Source organism: Hypanus sabinus, chromosome 19 (assembly GCF_030144855.1).
Source record: "Hypanus sabinus isolate sHypSab1 chromosome 19, sHypSab1.hap1, whole genome shotgun sequence".
NCBI lineage: Eukaryota > Metazoa > Chordata > Chondrichthyes > Myliobatiformes > Dasyatidae > Hypanus > Hypanus sabinus.
The window spans coordinates 34927319-34944581 of record NC_082724.1 but is presented as its reverse complement, the minus strand read 5'-3'; the positions used below and the strand labels follow the sequence as shown (position 1 = coordinate 34944581).

The following is a 17263-nucleotide window of genomic DNA, read 5'->3' as shown; positions in this document are numbered from 1 at the left end:
GCACACTGGAGGCTGTGGTAGAACAAAGGACCCTGCGGAAAATCCTGGCAGTTCTGGACAATGTTTCTCACCCCCTGTATGTTACCTTTCTTGAACAGAGGAGCACTTTTAGTAATAGACTAAGACAACTGCGCTGCTCCAAAGGGTGCTAAATGAGGTCGTTCTTGTCCTCTGCCATTAGGCTCTATAATGAGTCAGCCTATGGCCAGGGAAATGATGACTCCCTCCTTTCAGACAGTTTGATGTAACCTACATTTTATTCTTTCTTAATTCTCTCCCTAATATTTGTAAATATGTAATGCTACTGTGACTGTAATTTCCTTTGGGATCAATGAAGTATATCTATCAGCATCTAGACTAATTGAATGAAATTTGTTATAACATGGAATGTATGCAGGAGTCTCTTCTGGATCAAGGGCTCTTGTAGGTAGAAACAGGAAGATTTATATTGGGGAAGATGTAAGTGACAGAAGAATTAAACTGCTTTGCATATATAGATATATTTTCCAACTCCAAAACAGAAAATTAATATGAAGAATAAGACTTGTGAATCTAGTTTGTTCTTTGTATCTTCACAAACAAAGACATGTAACACCTGCCAAATGTAGTAGATAATCAAATGGGAATGAGGAATTGAAGGATCCAAGTATAAATCAAAATAGAGAACAAGAGAAGTTGGTGAGCTTAAAAGTGAAATCCCTGATTTTTGAAGGAGGCAGCTGTAGAGATGGTGAATGTTCTGGTTATCATTTTCTGAAGAGATGTTGATTCTGGAATTGTTCTCATTGAAGATATCAAATGTGATTCACTATTTAAGACTAGAAAAAGATGGAGGGGATTGTGATTCTGCTAGCATTTAAGTCATTGGTAAGCAAAACAATGAAAACTAATGTGCAGAGCTAAATGATAAAGGGAAAACTGTGTGAGGATGTAATTAGTAGAATACACAAAGGAGAGACCAGTTTAGGTTTTAAGAATGTTTTCAATGGATTGAGAATTGGTTATCAAGCAGAAACTGATTAAAAATAAGATTGTTCTCAAGTTGGCTGTGTAGCAGGGCATTGCAGAGAGGGTAATTGGACTTTGGCTGATCAAAATCTACATCAGCTACTTGGCCAGGTGTCATATTTCCAAGTTTGCTGACATACTGAACCAGTTTAAATTGTGAAAACGGAGAAGAATGTAAAGATGCTTCAATGGGATATAAATGAGCGGAGTGAGTGAGAGAGAACACAACAGATGGTACACAATGTGGAAAAATATGAAGTTATCTCCTTGGGTGTACGTGACAGAAAAGCAGAATCTTTATTAACTGGTGAAGAATTGAGCAGTATTGATGTTCAAGTTGGTGAAGGTCAATATGAAAGTGTGGTGGACAATTAAGATGGTGAATAGTAGTTAACCTTCATTTCCATATATGCGAAAGGAAGGCTTATTGTAATTGCACAGGGTGGACTGACGGTATTTTTTTCAGGCTGATAAAATTAAAAGCCAGGCCACAGTCTCAAAACAGCAGCTAGGATTGGGAGAAGAAAAAGTCCTTCACTCAGAGGGTTGTGATCCTTAAAATTCTTCACTTCAGAGGCCTGCAGAGCCTCAAGGATTATGGGAATAGTGGTGAAAAATTATGGATCAGTCACAATCTCGATGAGTGATGGAATGGGCTCGATGGATGGGGTGGCCTTTTCCTGCTCTTACTTTTCTTGTTCCAAGGCTGTAATCAAATACAATCAACCATATAGTGGGCGCTAAAACATGAGATTAATACTTGTTTTTTGTTTAATAATTGCTGTCAAATATTGAACTCGGCAGTAATTAAGTAATCTTCAGATTTTTAAAATAAGTTTTCAAGTTAACTGGTTAAGCACAATGATCTTCTCCCTTGTAATCTTTTAATGTATTTTTATGCTGGAGGATTTTGTGTGTGTGTTAGTATTAAGGCATGACTTTTTACATAACTCATCTGCTGTTAAAACAGCAAATTACGAATTATTTTGCAAAATAACCAGAGTAATTTTGCCTTTAAGTCATGAAATTTATACAGTACCTGTTTTGCATTGGTCAACACTGCTCTAGATTGAGTGAATCTGAGCAGTGTACAAGACTAGTGTTGATCTTCTGTCAACTACACATTGGGCTGGTAGTGCTAATGTTTCCCTTTAACCAACAATTATATTTTAACAGCAGTCTAATTGACAAATTAGTTGACTTATCAACCAGTGAATTTAAATTTCAAGCAAATTGGTTTGAAAAATAATGCAGCCTGCTCAAAAAATAAAGGTAGTACACATAGTTCTTGACTAAATGTGCATGGGCTTGAGTGTCATTTGTCAATTCTGCTCTGTACTGGAACTGACAGGGTTGTCTCTGCAGTGATATTGGGCACCACAGTTGGCGTGACAGCATGACAGCTTGGGGGGGGGGGAGTGGTACAGAAGTTCAGTTCAATTCTGGTGCTGATCTGTAATGAGACTCTGTACATGGGTTTCCTTGGGTGCTCCATTTCCTCCCACAGTCCAACAAAGTACCAGGTATGTGAATTTGTCATTATATTTGTCATTACCCAATTTCCCTCGGGATCAATAAAGTATGTCTGTTGGTCTGTCTGTAAATTGTCCTCTGATTAGATTTAGGGTTAATTGGGTTTGTTGGGGGATGCTGGGGCTGCATGGCTTGAAAAACCACTAAAATAATAATAAATAAAGATATCCAGCTGATATGCGATTATTGGCCATCGATTATGTCCAGGATCCTCTCAAGAGTCATAATACCTGGTTTCTCTGGCAGTCCACATACCAGGTCTTGCCTCATCATTGATACCAGAGGTATTCTCTATGTACCTTCAAGTATTCGAAGTGTCACTGATTAATCTGTCAGTACTCTGTAATATTTAATATAAATGCACTTTAGTTTGTTATCTATGTAGATGTTATCCTTGCCTTCATAAGTTATCATGTGGTATGTGGTTGACACCCCAGTTCAAAGAAATGCCTCATCTCTATATACGCTATATGCATGTAGTTAATAACAATAAACTTCACTTCATGGCTCATGATTTGAACACATGTGTGCGTAAACACGCCATCAGTGAGAGCCACGGCACCAAGGCCAAGTGTAATGCAGCAGATCTTGGGTGTGCTGTCTCAATGATTCCATTAGCCAGACCAGACTGAAACTTTGCTGAAATAGCTGACAGCTGAGTGTCAGCACTTGAAGGGTGGCCATCTTTATAATGAGTGTACAGTCTTTGCTACCAGATATATATGTTCAGACCAGAGAGGGACACCAGATTTCATTCTCTAAAGGACTACATCTGACCTCAGGTTTTAATGACATTCTGCTCGGAGATCATGCTCACTATTACTAAGACTAATTATTGTTTTTCAAAAATCCAGATTGATTCCTTGGCAGTAAAAGTTTCATGCATGCTTCCTGTTGGCAATATCTTGGAAAAGATTATTGCCAGGCCTGTGCTACTGAAAATACATCGTGATTCGGGCGGAGTGAAGTTTTTCTTTCCACTGTTTGACGTGGCATTCAATCGAGAAGCTACACAGAGGTTGAACAAAATCAGTTGTAATTGGCAGCACTGGGATCAGGAATGCCGACTAACAGTCCAGCATTCCTCCAGTCATTGGTTGTACCAATGATACCTATTACAAAAAAGAGTTTCACAGATACGTGTACAAGCTATGATAGTAAGACTGATTTTTTTTAATGGCATTATTTCGTTTGGATATCCTGGATTGTTCCACATTTTCTGAATTGCTGATATTATGTAGGCAATTAATACACAGAAATAGATCATGGAAGAGCACAGCCCTTTGGCCCATAATGTTGTGCTGATCCTTTAACCTACTCTAAGATAAATCTAAGCCTTCCTTCCACATAGCCCTCTATTTTTCTTTTATCCATGTACCTATCTAAGAGCCTCTTAACTGTCCCTAATGACCTGCCTCTGTTACCACCCCCGGCAGCTCATTCCATGCACCTCTCGGTTTCTGCATAAACAAAAAAACACCTCAGAAATCCCTCCTGTATTTTCCTCGAATCGCCTTCAAATTGTGTGCTTTTGTATTAGTTATTGCCTCCCTAGGGAAAAAGGTACTGGCTGTTCTCACGATCTATTATGTACACCTCTTATTATATACACCTTATTATATACACCTTATTATATACACCTCTATCAAATCACCTTTCACCCTCCTTCACTCCAAAAATAAAAGCCCTTGCTCACTCAACCAAATCCTCATAAGATTACTTTTTAATCCAGACATCACTCTGACCAGAGCTGAGCACAATACTCCAATTGTGGTCTAAACGGGGTTTAATAGGTCTGCAACATTACCTCACAGTTCTTGAACTCCATCCCCTGACACATGAATGGCAAATGCCTTTTTATCCATCCTATCGACTTGCTCTGTGACTTTGAAGAATCTGTTTGTGAATCCCAAGATCATCAAGTTCATCCACATTGTTAAAAATTCTTCCATTAACTCTGCCTTCAAGGTTGATCTTCCAAATTAAAATACTAAAAACTTTTCAGGATTAAATGCCATCTGCCTCTTCTCAGCCCAGCTCTGCCCTCTATCAGTGTCCCATTGTAACCTTTGACAACCTTCTACTCTATCCACAACATCACCAACCTTCCGATTGCAGCTGATTATGGCGATGCATCTTGCATTAGTTCTAGATTGAAAGGAGATTGCATAAATCATATGAGTCGTGCAAAATAATGGCTGTGTGGTTTACATGCTGATATGTATTCACTACAGAAAATGACCTTGGCAATAGTAGGGATGACTTGCAGCAGACTTGAAAAGCTTGAGCATATAGATATTAAGGAAGAGGATGTGCTGGAGCTTCTGGAAAACATCAAGTTGGATAAGTCACCAGGACCGGACGGGATGTACCCCAGGCTACAATGGGAAGCGAGGGATGAGATTGCTGAGCCTCTGGCAATCATGTTTGCATCATCAATGAAAATGGGAGAGGTTCCGGAGGATTGGAGGATTTCAGACGTTGTTCCCTTATTCAAGAAAGGGAGTAGAGGTACCCAGGAAATTATAGATCAGTGAGTCTTACTTCAGTGGTTGTTAAGTTGATGGAGAAGAACCTAAGAGGCAGGATTTATGAAAATTTGGAGAGTCATAATATGATTAGGAATAGTCAGCATGGCTTTGTCAAAGACAGGTCGTGACTTACGAGTCCGATTGAATTTTTTATGACTAAACACACTGATGAAGGTAGAGCCGTAGATGTAGTGTATATGGATTTCAGCAAGGCATTTGATAAGGTACCCCTTGCAAGGCTTATTGAGAAGGTAAGGAGGCATGAGATCCAAGGGCACATTGCTTTGTGGATCCAGAACTGTCTTGCCCACAGAAGGCAAAGAGTGGTTGTAGATGGGTCATATTCTACATGGAGGTCAGTGACCAGTGGTGTGCCTCAAGGATCTGTACTGGGACCCCTATTCTTCGTGATTTTTATAAATGACCTGGATGAGGAAATGGAAGGATGTGTTAGTAAATTTGCTGATGACACAAAGGTTGGGGTGTTGTGGACAGTGTGGAGGGCTGTCAGATGTTACAGCAGGACATTGATAGGATGCAAAACTGGGCTGAGAAGTGGCAGATGGATTTCAACCCAGATAAGTCTGTGGTGGTTCATTTTGGTAGCTCAAATATAATTACAGAATATATCATTAATGTTAAGACTTTTGGCAGTGTGGAGGATCAGAAGGATCCTGGGGTCCAAGTCCATAGGACACTCAAAGCAGCTGCGCAGGTTGACTCTGTGGTTAAGAAGGTGTATGATGTATTGGCCTTCATCAATTGTGGAATTGAATTTAGGAGCCAAGAGGTAATGTTGCAGCTTTATAGGACCCTGGTCAGACCCCACTTGGAGTATTGTGCTCAGTTCTGGTCACCTCACTACAGGCAGGATGTGAAAACCATAGAAAGGGTGCAGAGGAGATTTACAAGGATGTTGCTTAGATTGGAGAGCATGCCTTATGAGTATAGGTTGAGTGAACTCAGCCTTTTCTCCTTGGAGTGGTGGAGGATAAGAGATAACCTGAGAAAGGTGTGCAAGATAGTCAGAGGCTTTTTCCAAGAGCTGAAATAGCTTGCACAAGAGGACGTAGTTTTAAGGTGCTTAGACATAAGTACAGAGTTGATATCAGGGCTAAGTTTTTATGTGCAGTGGTGAGTGTGTGGAATGGGCTGCTGGCGGTGATGGTGGAGGTGGAAACGATAGGGTCTTTTAAGAGACTCCTGGATAGGTACATGGAGCTTAAACAAAAATAGAAGGCTATGGGTAAGCCTATATAGTTCTAAGGTAAGGACATGTTTGGCACAGCTTTGTGGGCCGAAGGGCCTGTATTGTGATGTAGTTTTTATATGTCTTTTGTGCAATTTCAGATATCTTTAAATCTTCCAATTGTGATACAAATTTCACCTTATCAAATTAAACATACTATTTTTTTCAGAAAGTGTGTTTTTACTTCAAACTAGACATAACACCATAAAAATATAAGTGGGTTTAACCTAAGCTACAATGATCAATAATTTGTGCTCATGAGGTTTAACTTGAAGAAATATTCTCAAATATGGAAAATATCTATCTGATTATGAGTTCTTCATCTTTAAAATTCCTTTTTTTACTACAATTGATGGAAGGAATGCTCTTGCGGAAAATCAAAATACACACTTCAAGTGGAATGTTTTTGCAACTAAAAATGGCTTTTGAAAATGGAAAGGATTCAAGGACAAATTAAATCCAGCTGTCTGAAGGATACAAAGATATATTTTGTAACTGACCTGAATACAGTAGTTCCTTCATAGAAGAACTCAAGTCTGGAGCTTTCTTCATTTAATGATACTAGGTTTAAGTGTCAAGTCTGTAAATGGTTTAACTGTAACTCTTATTTAATGATTAAACTGCTGTATCTTTTTTTAGATCATCAGGGGAACCAACAATTTAAATCTGTCAGAATTCTGCTTTCACTTAATGTTGTAAATACTGAATTTAAGATGTACATTTCCAGTAAAGTATTAAAGAGGTGGTTGGTTTCCAGAAGCATTTTGTTAAAAACAGACTGATTTTTGAAGGGAATGCTCTGTTTCATAACATCTGTTAGATCTTCTGCAATTCATTTTTCTGCGGTCAAGTCTGATAGAAACTTGCAAAAAATTCCCATTAGACGTTGACGTTGTTCAGTTCAGTATTACTTGCCTTTTCTCCTGCAACAAATGTCAGAATTTCATCTAAATGGCTCATAATATTGTAGCAAACTAAATTTATTGAAGCTTAGTATTTAACCATGACTCATTTGACTGCAATGCTAGGTAGAAGTTTGTAAAATGAACCCAAGAGTCCATAGCCTTCAGCTGGGTTTGTTGCCAAAGTGTATAATTTGCTCTCAATGAAGAATTGTACGATTTAGCAATGGACTTTTATTTTCCACCTGCCTTCTGAAACTTGCAAATATAAAAAAGGAAACTCATTGCCAATGTTCCAGACTGGGGTATAATCATATAGAAACCAGACAGGCTGGAGCATTGCTGAGTCCCACCATAAAACTCTGCCAATAATCAACAGAAAGAAATAAGCACTCAGTTAAAGTGTAAGATCAGTGGTCATGCATGGAATAAATGGAGAGTGCCTTCAAAATGTAGGAAGATAGAATTTTTTTTACGATTAGGACTTTATTCTTTGTAACCTAGAAGATTGAGAGGAGATTTGATCGAATTATACAAAATTATGGGAGGTCTAGATAGGGTAAATGCAAGCACACTTTTTGCCCTGAGGTTGAGTGGGACCACAACCAGAGGTTTAAGGATGAAAGGTGAAAAGTTTAAGGGGAAAGTTCATTCAGGATCGTGAGTGGGTGGAATGAGCTAGCAGCATAAGTGGTGCATGTGAGCTTAATTTCAACGTTTAAGAGAAGTTTGGATGGCAGGGGGCTGGAGGGCTAAGGTTCTGGTGCAGGTTGATTGGAGTAGGCAAGTTAAATGTTTCAGCATGGACTAGATGGGCCGAAAGGCCTGTTTCTGTGCTATACTTTTCTATAACTCTATGACTGAAAGGGGAAAAAAAATCTCCTTAACACCCACATCACTAATTTGGGCAGTAAACCTTCTGTTCATTAAGGAATCTGACAATGGTGGTGTTAACATTCTACATGGCCTTAAGGTGCCTAATTATGCATCATCTTACATTGAAATTGCATTCCTTCCCTTCAAGGCATTTACTTCATTCTGATGCTCTTGGAAGATAGTAGGATTTGCAACACCCAGATCTTTAATTGACAACCTCGCTGATTAGCCGTGTGATTTGGTGAACATGGGCTGCTTGCTGTCGTCATGGTGGCCAATGAAGATGCATTGCTTTGGCAAGATCTCGGCTCAGAGTATATGATTGTGGATTTAAGATATCTAATTTTTACGATCATTTTCAGAATTTTCTGTCATTAAATTTCCTTTTATGTGCCACATGTTAGTTTTTTCCTAATAATTGTTGAAAAATGGATCACAACAGGATCCAGATTGTCAGCTTCAGGAGCGCAACAATGCCAGTTCTCCAAACAAAGCCAAAGGGCTTTGAAATATGGCCATTTTCCAAGATTACTGTTGGTCAACAGCTGGTGATATCATTTTAACATTTAAAATTAACCCTTCCTTGCCCTGCATCTCATTTCACATTTCACTGATGTCGAGCAGCATTAAATCAGCCCCCTCTCCAAGACAGTGACTCAGTGTCAGCATCACTTGTTCCTACTAGTTAAACCAGTGAAAGAAATGCTATAGAAACACCCAAATCAATCAGGATTAGGAATCCTACTTAAACTTTCCTGCAAGGGGAAACAAAAGAGGGAAGAATGGCAGCATTAATTGGCAGAAAGTAAGAACTTAGAACAGAAAACAATGAAGCATGGGAACAGGCCCTTTGACCCACAATGGTGTGCTGAATTAATTAAATTTGTAATTAAATGCTTAGCCATTTCTGCCTACACAAATCCATATCCCTCCATTTTCTGCATATTCATGAGCTCTGGTCTATTTGCCTCCACGATCGCCCCAGGCAATGCACTCCATGCATCTACCACTCTCTGTGTAAACAAGAGTTTGCCCCCAACATCGTCTTTGATCTTGGCCCCACTCACCTTAAATTCATGATCTACATACATAGACTTTGCAGCCATGGGGGTTAAAGGATGCTCTGTGCCTGGCAATGTTATAAACTTCTGTCAGGTTCCCTCAGCCTCCCCTGCTCCAGAGAAATTGACCCGTCTGTCCAATCTCTCCATATGGCACATACCCTCCAATCCAGGAAGCTTCCTGCTTATCCTCTTCTGCCCTGTCTGCAAAGCCTCCACATATCCCTATAATGGGGTGACCCGACTCCAGATGAAGCCTAACCAGAGTTTTATAAAACTGCAATATAACTTTCTAACTCATGCCATATGCCTTCTAAGCTATCCTACCAATGTGGAAGCCAGTTTCCAGAAACTATGGATGCCATGATCTTAGAACCAAAGATTCCTCTGTACATCAGAATCAAAATCAGATTTGTTATCACTGACTTAACTAGTGTGGTTTGTTGTTTTGCAGCACCAACAACACTGTTTGGAGGGATATGATTAACTGTGATATTTGACTTCCCAAACTGCAAGACCTCACAGTTGGCCAGATTAAACTCCATCTGCTATTTTTCTGCCGATATCTGAAACTGGTCTATAACCCACTGTATCTTTTATATATAAATGACTTTTATGAAAATGTGGTTACTATGTATATAAATGAATCATATAATTTATATCTGTAGTAATGAGACCAATTTGAGTAGGGATCATAAGGTAAAAGAGGCGGTGATCATAATATGATATAATTCTCACTATCATATGATAACTCTGCAGTTTGAGAGGGAGTAGCTGAAGTCAGTTGTATCAGTGTTACACTGGAGTGAAGGGAATTACAGAGGCATGAGAGAGGAGCTGGCCAAAGTTGATTGGAAGGGGACACTAGCAGGGATGGACAGCTTAATAGCAATGGCTGGAATTTCTGGGAGCAATTTGGAAGGTTCAAGATGGATACATTCCGAAGATGAAGAAGTACTCTGAAGTGAGGATGGTGCAACCGTGGCTGATGAAAGAAGCAAAGAAATAAGAAATAGGAGCAGGAGTCGGCCATCTGGCCCATCGAGCCTGCTCTGCCATTCAATAAGATCATGGCTGATCTGGCCATGGACTCATCTCCACCTGCTTGCTTTTTTCCCCATAACTCTCAATTCCCCTACTATGCAAAAATCTATCTAACCTTTTCTTAAATATATTTACTAAGGTAACCTCCACTGCCTTATTGGGCAGAGAATTCCACAGATTCACCACTCTTTGAGAAAAGCAGTTCCTCCTCATCTCCATCCAAAATCTACTCCCCGGAATCTTGAGGCTATGTCCCCTAGTCTCACCTCCCAGTGAAAACAACTTTCTTGCCTCTATCTTATCTATCCCTTTCATAATTGTATATATTTCTATAAGATCTCCTCTCATCCTTCTGAATTCCAGTGACTACAGTCCCAGGTGACTCAATCTCTCCTCATAGTCTGACCCCCTCATCTCTGGAATCAAATTGGTGAACCTCTTCTGCATGGCTTCCAAAGCCAGTCTATCCTTCCTCAAGTAAGGAGACCAGAACTGTACGTGGTACTCCAGATGCGGCCTTACCAGTACCCTGTACAGTTGTAGCATAACCTCCCTACTCTTAAATTCAATCCCTCTAACAATGAAGGGCAATGTTTCATTTGCCACCTCGATAGCCTGCTGCACCTGCAAACCAATATTTTGAGACTCATGCGCAAACACTCAAAAGTCCTTCTGCAGGACATGAAAGTCAAAGGGAGGGCACATAACAGAGCAAAAATCAGCAGGAAGTTAGAGGATTGGGAAGCTTTTAAAAAGCAATGGAGGCCAACTAAAAAAAGCCAAAAGGAGAGAAAAGATGAAATATGAAGGTAAGCTAGCCAATAATATAAAAGATGCTAAAAGATTTTTCAGATGTATAAAGTTCAAAGCAAATTTATTGTCAAAATTCATATGTCACCATAAGTTCATTTTCTTATGGGCGTATACAGTAAATCCAAGCCAATAAAATAGTCAATGAAAGATGGCTCCTCATAGGTGGTCAACCAACCAATATGCAAAAGGCAATAAACTGCACAAATACAAAAGAGAGAACAACAATAATAATAATAATAATAATAATAAGTGATAAATATTGAGAATAAGATGAGTCCTTGAAAGTGAGTCCATAGGTTGTGGGAACAATTCATTGATGGAGAGAATGAAGTTATCCACTCTGGCCAGGAGTCTGATGATGGAGGGGTAATAACTGCATCTGAACCCTGTGGTGTTGGTCTTTGACAATGGATGTTGCCTTTATGCTACTGTGCTCTATGGTGGGTAGGGCTTTACTCGTGATGGACTTTGTCATATCCACTACTTCTTGTAGGATTTTTCCATTAAATGGCTTTTGCGTTTCCATACCAGTCTGTGATGCAACCAGTTAATTTTCTTTCCACCACATAACTATAGAAGTTTGTCATAGTTTTAGATATCACGCCTAATCTTCACAAACTTCAGAGGAGGTAGAGGCCCTGCCTTGCTTTCTTCATAATTGTACTTGTATTCTGGGCCCAGGACAGCTCTATCAACCTCTGCCTTAAATATACCAAATGAGTTGGCCACTACAGCCATCTGTAGCAATGAATTCACCACTCTGTGGCTAAAGAAATTCCTCATCTCTGTTCTGAGGTTGTGTCCTCTGGTCTTAGACTCCCCCACCGTAGAAAACATTCTCTTCTCATCCATTCTTTCAAGGCCGTTCAACATTCGATAGGTTTCAATGAGATTTTTCCTCTTTGCTCCCCCCTCCATTCTTCTGAATTCTAGTGAGTATAGGCCCAGAGCCATCAAACACTCATTAAATAGCAAAAGGACTTTCAAACATGATTTGAAGCTTCTGAGATGAAATTAGTAAGCTAGCCTCTAAGAGAGGAAAATACCAGGTTGGATTGAGGAGAAGGGAAGGGAGAATTTCAGCATGCATAGAGACTGTTGAAAAACAATGTGTTATCATGATTTGGTGAGTTGGAGAGAGTATGATGTCTTGATAAACAAAATCCAACAAGAGTACCTTTTTTTTTGCATTGAGTGGAGAAGTTGGACAGGAAAGGGCGACCCTTGGAACAACTTCCGTGAAAGACTGTGTTTGGTTTACAACAGAACACGCCTCTGGCTCTGCTGGGAATATTTCAGCAGTCACCAAGAACAGATGTGGTTCAGTATCAGCAGAAGGAAACTGAATTAAAACATTTTCCACAAGGAATAGATCATCTGTAGCTAATGATGAAATGTGTTTCAAAGTAGGAGCAAAACTAATTCATCTCTAAATGGCAAACAGTGTTTCAATTTTTTAAGAAACTGTAACCATAAATTTTAACATTGGGGAAAAATGCGTCATACCAAGTGTCAAACTGTGTTAGCATGCTGCTAGATTCCAGAAAATGTTGCAACTATAATACGTGTATGTATCTATGACCATTAAGCGACGAACAAAATAATACCACACAAATTGTAATTACCCCTCTAAGAGTAAAGAGGTGTGTCACACCTCAAAAATTCACATCAAGTCATTTCTTTTTGGTGCTGTACCTCCAGCTTTCACCACCTTGGGCCATGTTCTGAAGGTAGGCAACAGGAGATGATGGGCTATTTGTAATATGCAAATTGCTGTAGTTAAACATCCCGTCCAGGAATTTAAATGAGATTATTCAGATTGGAGAACCATAAAACATCACAGTCCAAATGCACCTGTGGAAAAACAATGACAATGAGAGTGTTCTCAATGTGGGAGAAGGCCAGAGGAAAATGTGTAAGAATGCAAAACCTACGTCTGCCACAGTTGCTAAGGTGGAGCTCCAAAAGGTGAAGAGCTATCAGCCCTTGTTTTTTTGTTGCCTCCAAATCTGCCAATGTCATATTCTAGTGCAGTTTTCTCTTTGGAGCTGAGTGATACACATTGACAGTTCTTCCGAAAGGTTCATAGTAAACAACAGAGCAACCTCTGCATCCAAGCATCCAAAGATCATCCACTCAATATGAATTGAATGCCAGCAAAAGTAGAACCTCCTAATGTTTCTGATACCTTATCATAGAGGTTTTAGACAGCAGCAAGTGAGAGAGTCTGGGCCATCGATTCACTTTGGATGAGCTAACAAACACTATCATTACTTTGTGGGAATAAAATACCTAGAAATTATGACTTCCTTCTTGAGTTGCACATGGATGTGTGGGGGTGGGTGTGCCCAGATCTGCTGGGCGCATACAGTCCAATGCTTCCAGCTGGATGCATGTTAGAACTCTAAAAGAACGGAATCATCGCCCTCATTAACAAGCCAGAGGAGGAGATGGAAAAGATGAGAACTTGGTAACCTATCCTGGTGCCAGACATGGATTAGAAAATTATGTCCAAATAAGTTAAATCAGTCTGGGAGTTGTCATTCACCCAATCACATATGCGCCCTAACCAGTAGGAGAGTCTCCCACAGTCTTGCGCTACACAGGAATATGATTGCTTAAATACATAACGGAGCAGTGAACACTTGTCCAAATAGCTAGGTCTTTGGAGACTGCAGGGGATGGATGTTTTCTCCAAAGTGGGTTTTGGAAAGAATCTGCGGACTGATACAACAGCTCTACATGGGCAATATCAATGGAATCCAAACTAATGGTTGGCAAATGAAAAATTTCCACTCAAATCTGAAGTTCCACAAAGCCACCTTTTCGCCCTTCTCTTTCTCATGTTCCTATACTACATGGAGCTCTTTGGAAGTTCATCAGGAAGAATTCGTGCCTAGAGGTCACAGTGAAGGCATTCATATCAGTTTCCTTGTGCACAGACCAAAGGTTCATTTTTATTATCAAAGTTTGTATGGAGAATACAGTACAACTCTGAGATTTGTCTTCTCCAGATAGCCATAGAATGTAGAAAATCAAATAAGTAGTTGAAAGAAATCACATTGCACAAAAAAACCCAAAAAATCTGCAAGTCTCAAGCAACCCCAACCCCTCCCTCACACAAGAACACACAGATCACCCACACTCCCAGCCCGCCAATCTGCAATAAGAAAAAATGGACGAGAATACACAAAGAAAAGATAGAACCGAACTGAACCATGTCACCATCTTCTGCCCAGATACACTGTGGATTTGCAGTCAGTTTGAACTGGTGTTGAGGGAGCCAGAGTTGAATGCAGTAAAAAGAAGGCTGTGAAAGAAGGAACTTGAGATGGGGAGTGATGAGAAAAAGAAAGGCTTTAAACTGGAGGGCAGGAGCTGAAATCTGGAAACTGCAAGACTCCAGGAGCCAATCAAAAAAAAAAAAATGTGGATAAGATGATTATCAAGGATGGAACATGGCAGGCTAGGCCAGATATTAGTGGAATATTTCAGTGTGTAAGTGACAAAGTAAATGATAGCAACAGCAAATAGGCTTCAGCAGGGACAAAGATAGGTATAGTTACAGGATGGATCTGGGCATTTTTTAGTGGGAAGGAAGTAGCTTATGAGTCAAATGGGATCCTATAACTTGTGGTTCAATTTGAGACAATGGGTGGAGAGGGGACGGAATTGTTGGCAAAGTTACTTCAGTTTCCTGAAAACACTGCTTTGTTCTTGGCAATGTTTAACCAGGGGAACTTATGACATATCTTGTTCTGGATGCTGTACAGAAAAACAGTGGTGGCAATAAGGCTGGAGATGGGAGAAGTAAAGATGTGTTTCATACACATGATATTTTCAGCTGATCTCACAAAGGGGCACTGCCTGGAGCTTGAGGAGGGAAAAAGCAAGAATGCATTCCTGCAGGACTCCAAATCAATGCCATCCTGTGTTGTCTTTGGACAGGTAGGAGTGGAAGCAAGCAAAGGCTTCTTGGCTGCACAGGTCAACAAAGGGGGACCATCGATGGAGGATGAATGTGCCCAAAACTAGAAAGGTGGAGGAGAATGTCTCATGGCAACTGTCACAGTATATTATTTGTTCATTTGAGTTGGTGTGTTTTACTTCATTTATTAGAAAGATCCAATCAGTGAATTTTGAAGTTGCATAAATTTTGACCATTGTATAAGAGATCAGAGAGGCCATCAGTCTTCTGGGAAAGGACAATTGATAGGAGGCTTTTAGAGGAAGAAGAAACAATTTGAAAAGGAGAAGAGTGGATGGGAATAAGGAATTAGTTACAGAGTTCGCCCTGGAGCCTGGAAATAAATAATGAAATGGGGAATAAGGAACTAGTTATATTATCCGTTTGCCTGGGAGCCTTGATAGTAAATTATAAAACAGGATAAGGGACTAGTTACATTATTGGTTTGCCTGGGACCCTGGATAGTAAATAATAAACCATTTCACTGTATAGTCTTCCTTGCAAATGTGTGTATTTCCCTTTTATTTTTTTTCTCTGGCCATGATCTCAATTTCACTAAAGTTACTTCAGAAGCTTATTTCATAGAAACATCGAAAACCTACAGCACAATACAGGCCCTACAGCCCACAATGCTGTGCCAAGCATGACCTTACTTTAGAAATTACCTTGGGTTACCCATAGCCCTCCATTTTTCTGAGCTCCATGTACCTATCCAGGAGTCTCTAAAAGACCCTGTTGTATCTGCATGCACTGCTGTCACCAGCAGCCGATTCCACACACTGGCCACTCTGTGTTTTTAAGAAAACGTACTCCCGACATATCCTCTGTACCTACTACCTATTTCTTTCTTTAAAGCAATATAAAATGATATCAGACAGTTATTCAGACAGTTCAATGCTTAAAGCCATGTATAAAAAATTTATTTCAAGATTTTTAAAAAAATAAAATATTGTGCCTTTCATTGTTTCTAATTTATCTTGCTCTGTAACACTTATTGGGGCTACTTCATTACCAACATTGTTTTCACAGACTGTACACATAAAAGAGAGTGGTTTACTTACATGGCGAAAGAAACTGCAAATTCAGACTCACCACATGACTCTCATGCCCAGTGGGATCCCAACACATGTTTGCACATAAGTAGTTGCGATATGCCCATGCATATACAAAGACTTAAATACTGGCTATGCAATTAAAATTAATTTCTATTAAACACATAGCACTGTAAACTTGATGGTTTCTGCTCCAAAGGAGAGAGACATTTTTGGGGAATCAAAGTGAAAATTCAAGCAACAACCTTCTGATTTTAATAAGGGAACCATCTGTCAGCTTGATACTGCATGCTGTGAGCACGAGGATTTCTTTAGCAGTGCTACCAAGAAAGCACCCCTGAAATGCACAAATGTAATTTACAGCGTTCCATCTTGTCAAAGCCGTGAATCACATCTGTTCTGCCACTTTTATAGCCTTAATTATAGTATGATAGTGTGAATTAAAAATTTGATCATGCCACACAAAGCTAAATACTGCGACTTTATATTTTTCATCAAATAAGTCAGGTCAGTAATCTGAGAAGGGCTAGTACAGTTAGTCTATTCAGTCCATCATTTTTATGTTGACCTCCACCTGCTCTTTTCTTTGCCCTGCATATTTTCAATTAAATGGCAAATTTGCTTGAAAGATTGTGCCTGAAGTAGTGTGCTCAGGTTCATAGAACTCTGAGATTCCCTCTGCTTTCAAATGATGCCCTTTGTCCACCACTCTCTTCCACTGGAAGTACCATTCTCTTTATTTATTCTACCAACCCCTTTTACTCTTGAACAACTCTAAACTGGTATGCTCTCAGGAGAACAATTCTGGCTTCTTTAGGCCCTACTCAGAACAGAAATCCTAATTTTTTGTACTACTCCAGAAAATTGCCTTTGATATACTTAAAGTGTAGTTTCCAAATCCAAGCATTTATGTTCCAGCTAAGGCCTAACTACCGCTTTATCGGGATTTAACATACTCATTGCTTTCATCGTACTCTTGAAACTAACAACCTTATAAGTCATCAGTCAATCCCTGGACCACTTAAAAGTGCTCTATTTTGTATTGGCACTTATCAAAGTCTTTATTGAGAGAAATAGGCCCTTCTGGCCCAACGAGCCCTTGCTACCCAATTACACCCAAAGTTGATGACTTATTTCTACTCTAGTGCCATCTGATAGAAAATGCTCACCCAGTTGGTAAATCCATTAAAGTTTCAGGAGGGGACGATACCATTAATCATCTGCAGC

The 17263-nt window shown here is 39.7% G+C and overlaps 1 protein-coding gene and 1 long non-coding RNA gene across 4 annotated transcripts in view; one reads left to right on the top strand and one right to left on the bottom strand.

Annotated features, from left to right (window-relative positions):
* LOC132377876 (uncharacterized) overlaps nucleotides 1-6973 on the bottom strand; it is a 105116-nt gene extending 98143 nt beyond the window's left edge. For both annotated transcript variants that reach the window (XR_009506823.1, XR_009506822.1), the window contains exon 1: nucleotides 6822-6973. This is a non-coding gene — a long non-coding RNA (uncharacterized LOC132377876). The remainder of the gene's footprint in view (nucleotides 1-6821) is intronic.
* The window catches only part of frmd4bb (FERM domain containing 4Bb), a 317520-nt gene that overhangs the window by 128543 nt on the left and 171714 nt on the right, over nucleotides 1-17263 (top strand). The gene's annotated exons all lie outside the window — the stretch shown is intronic.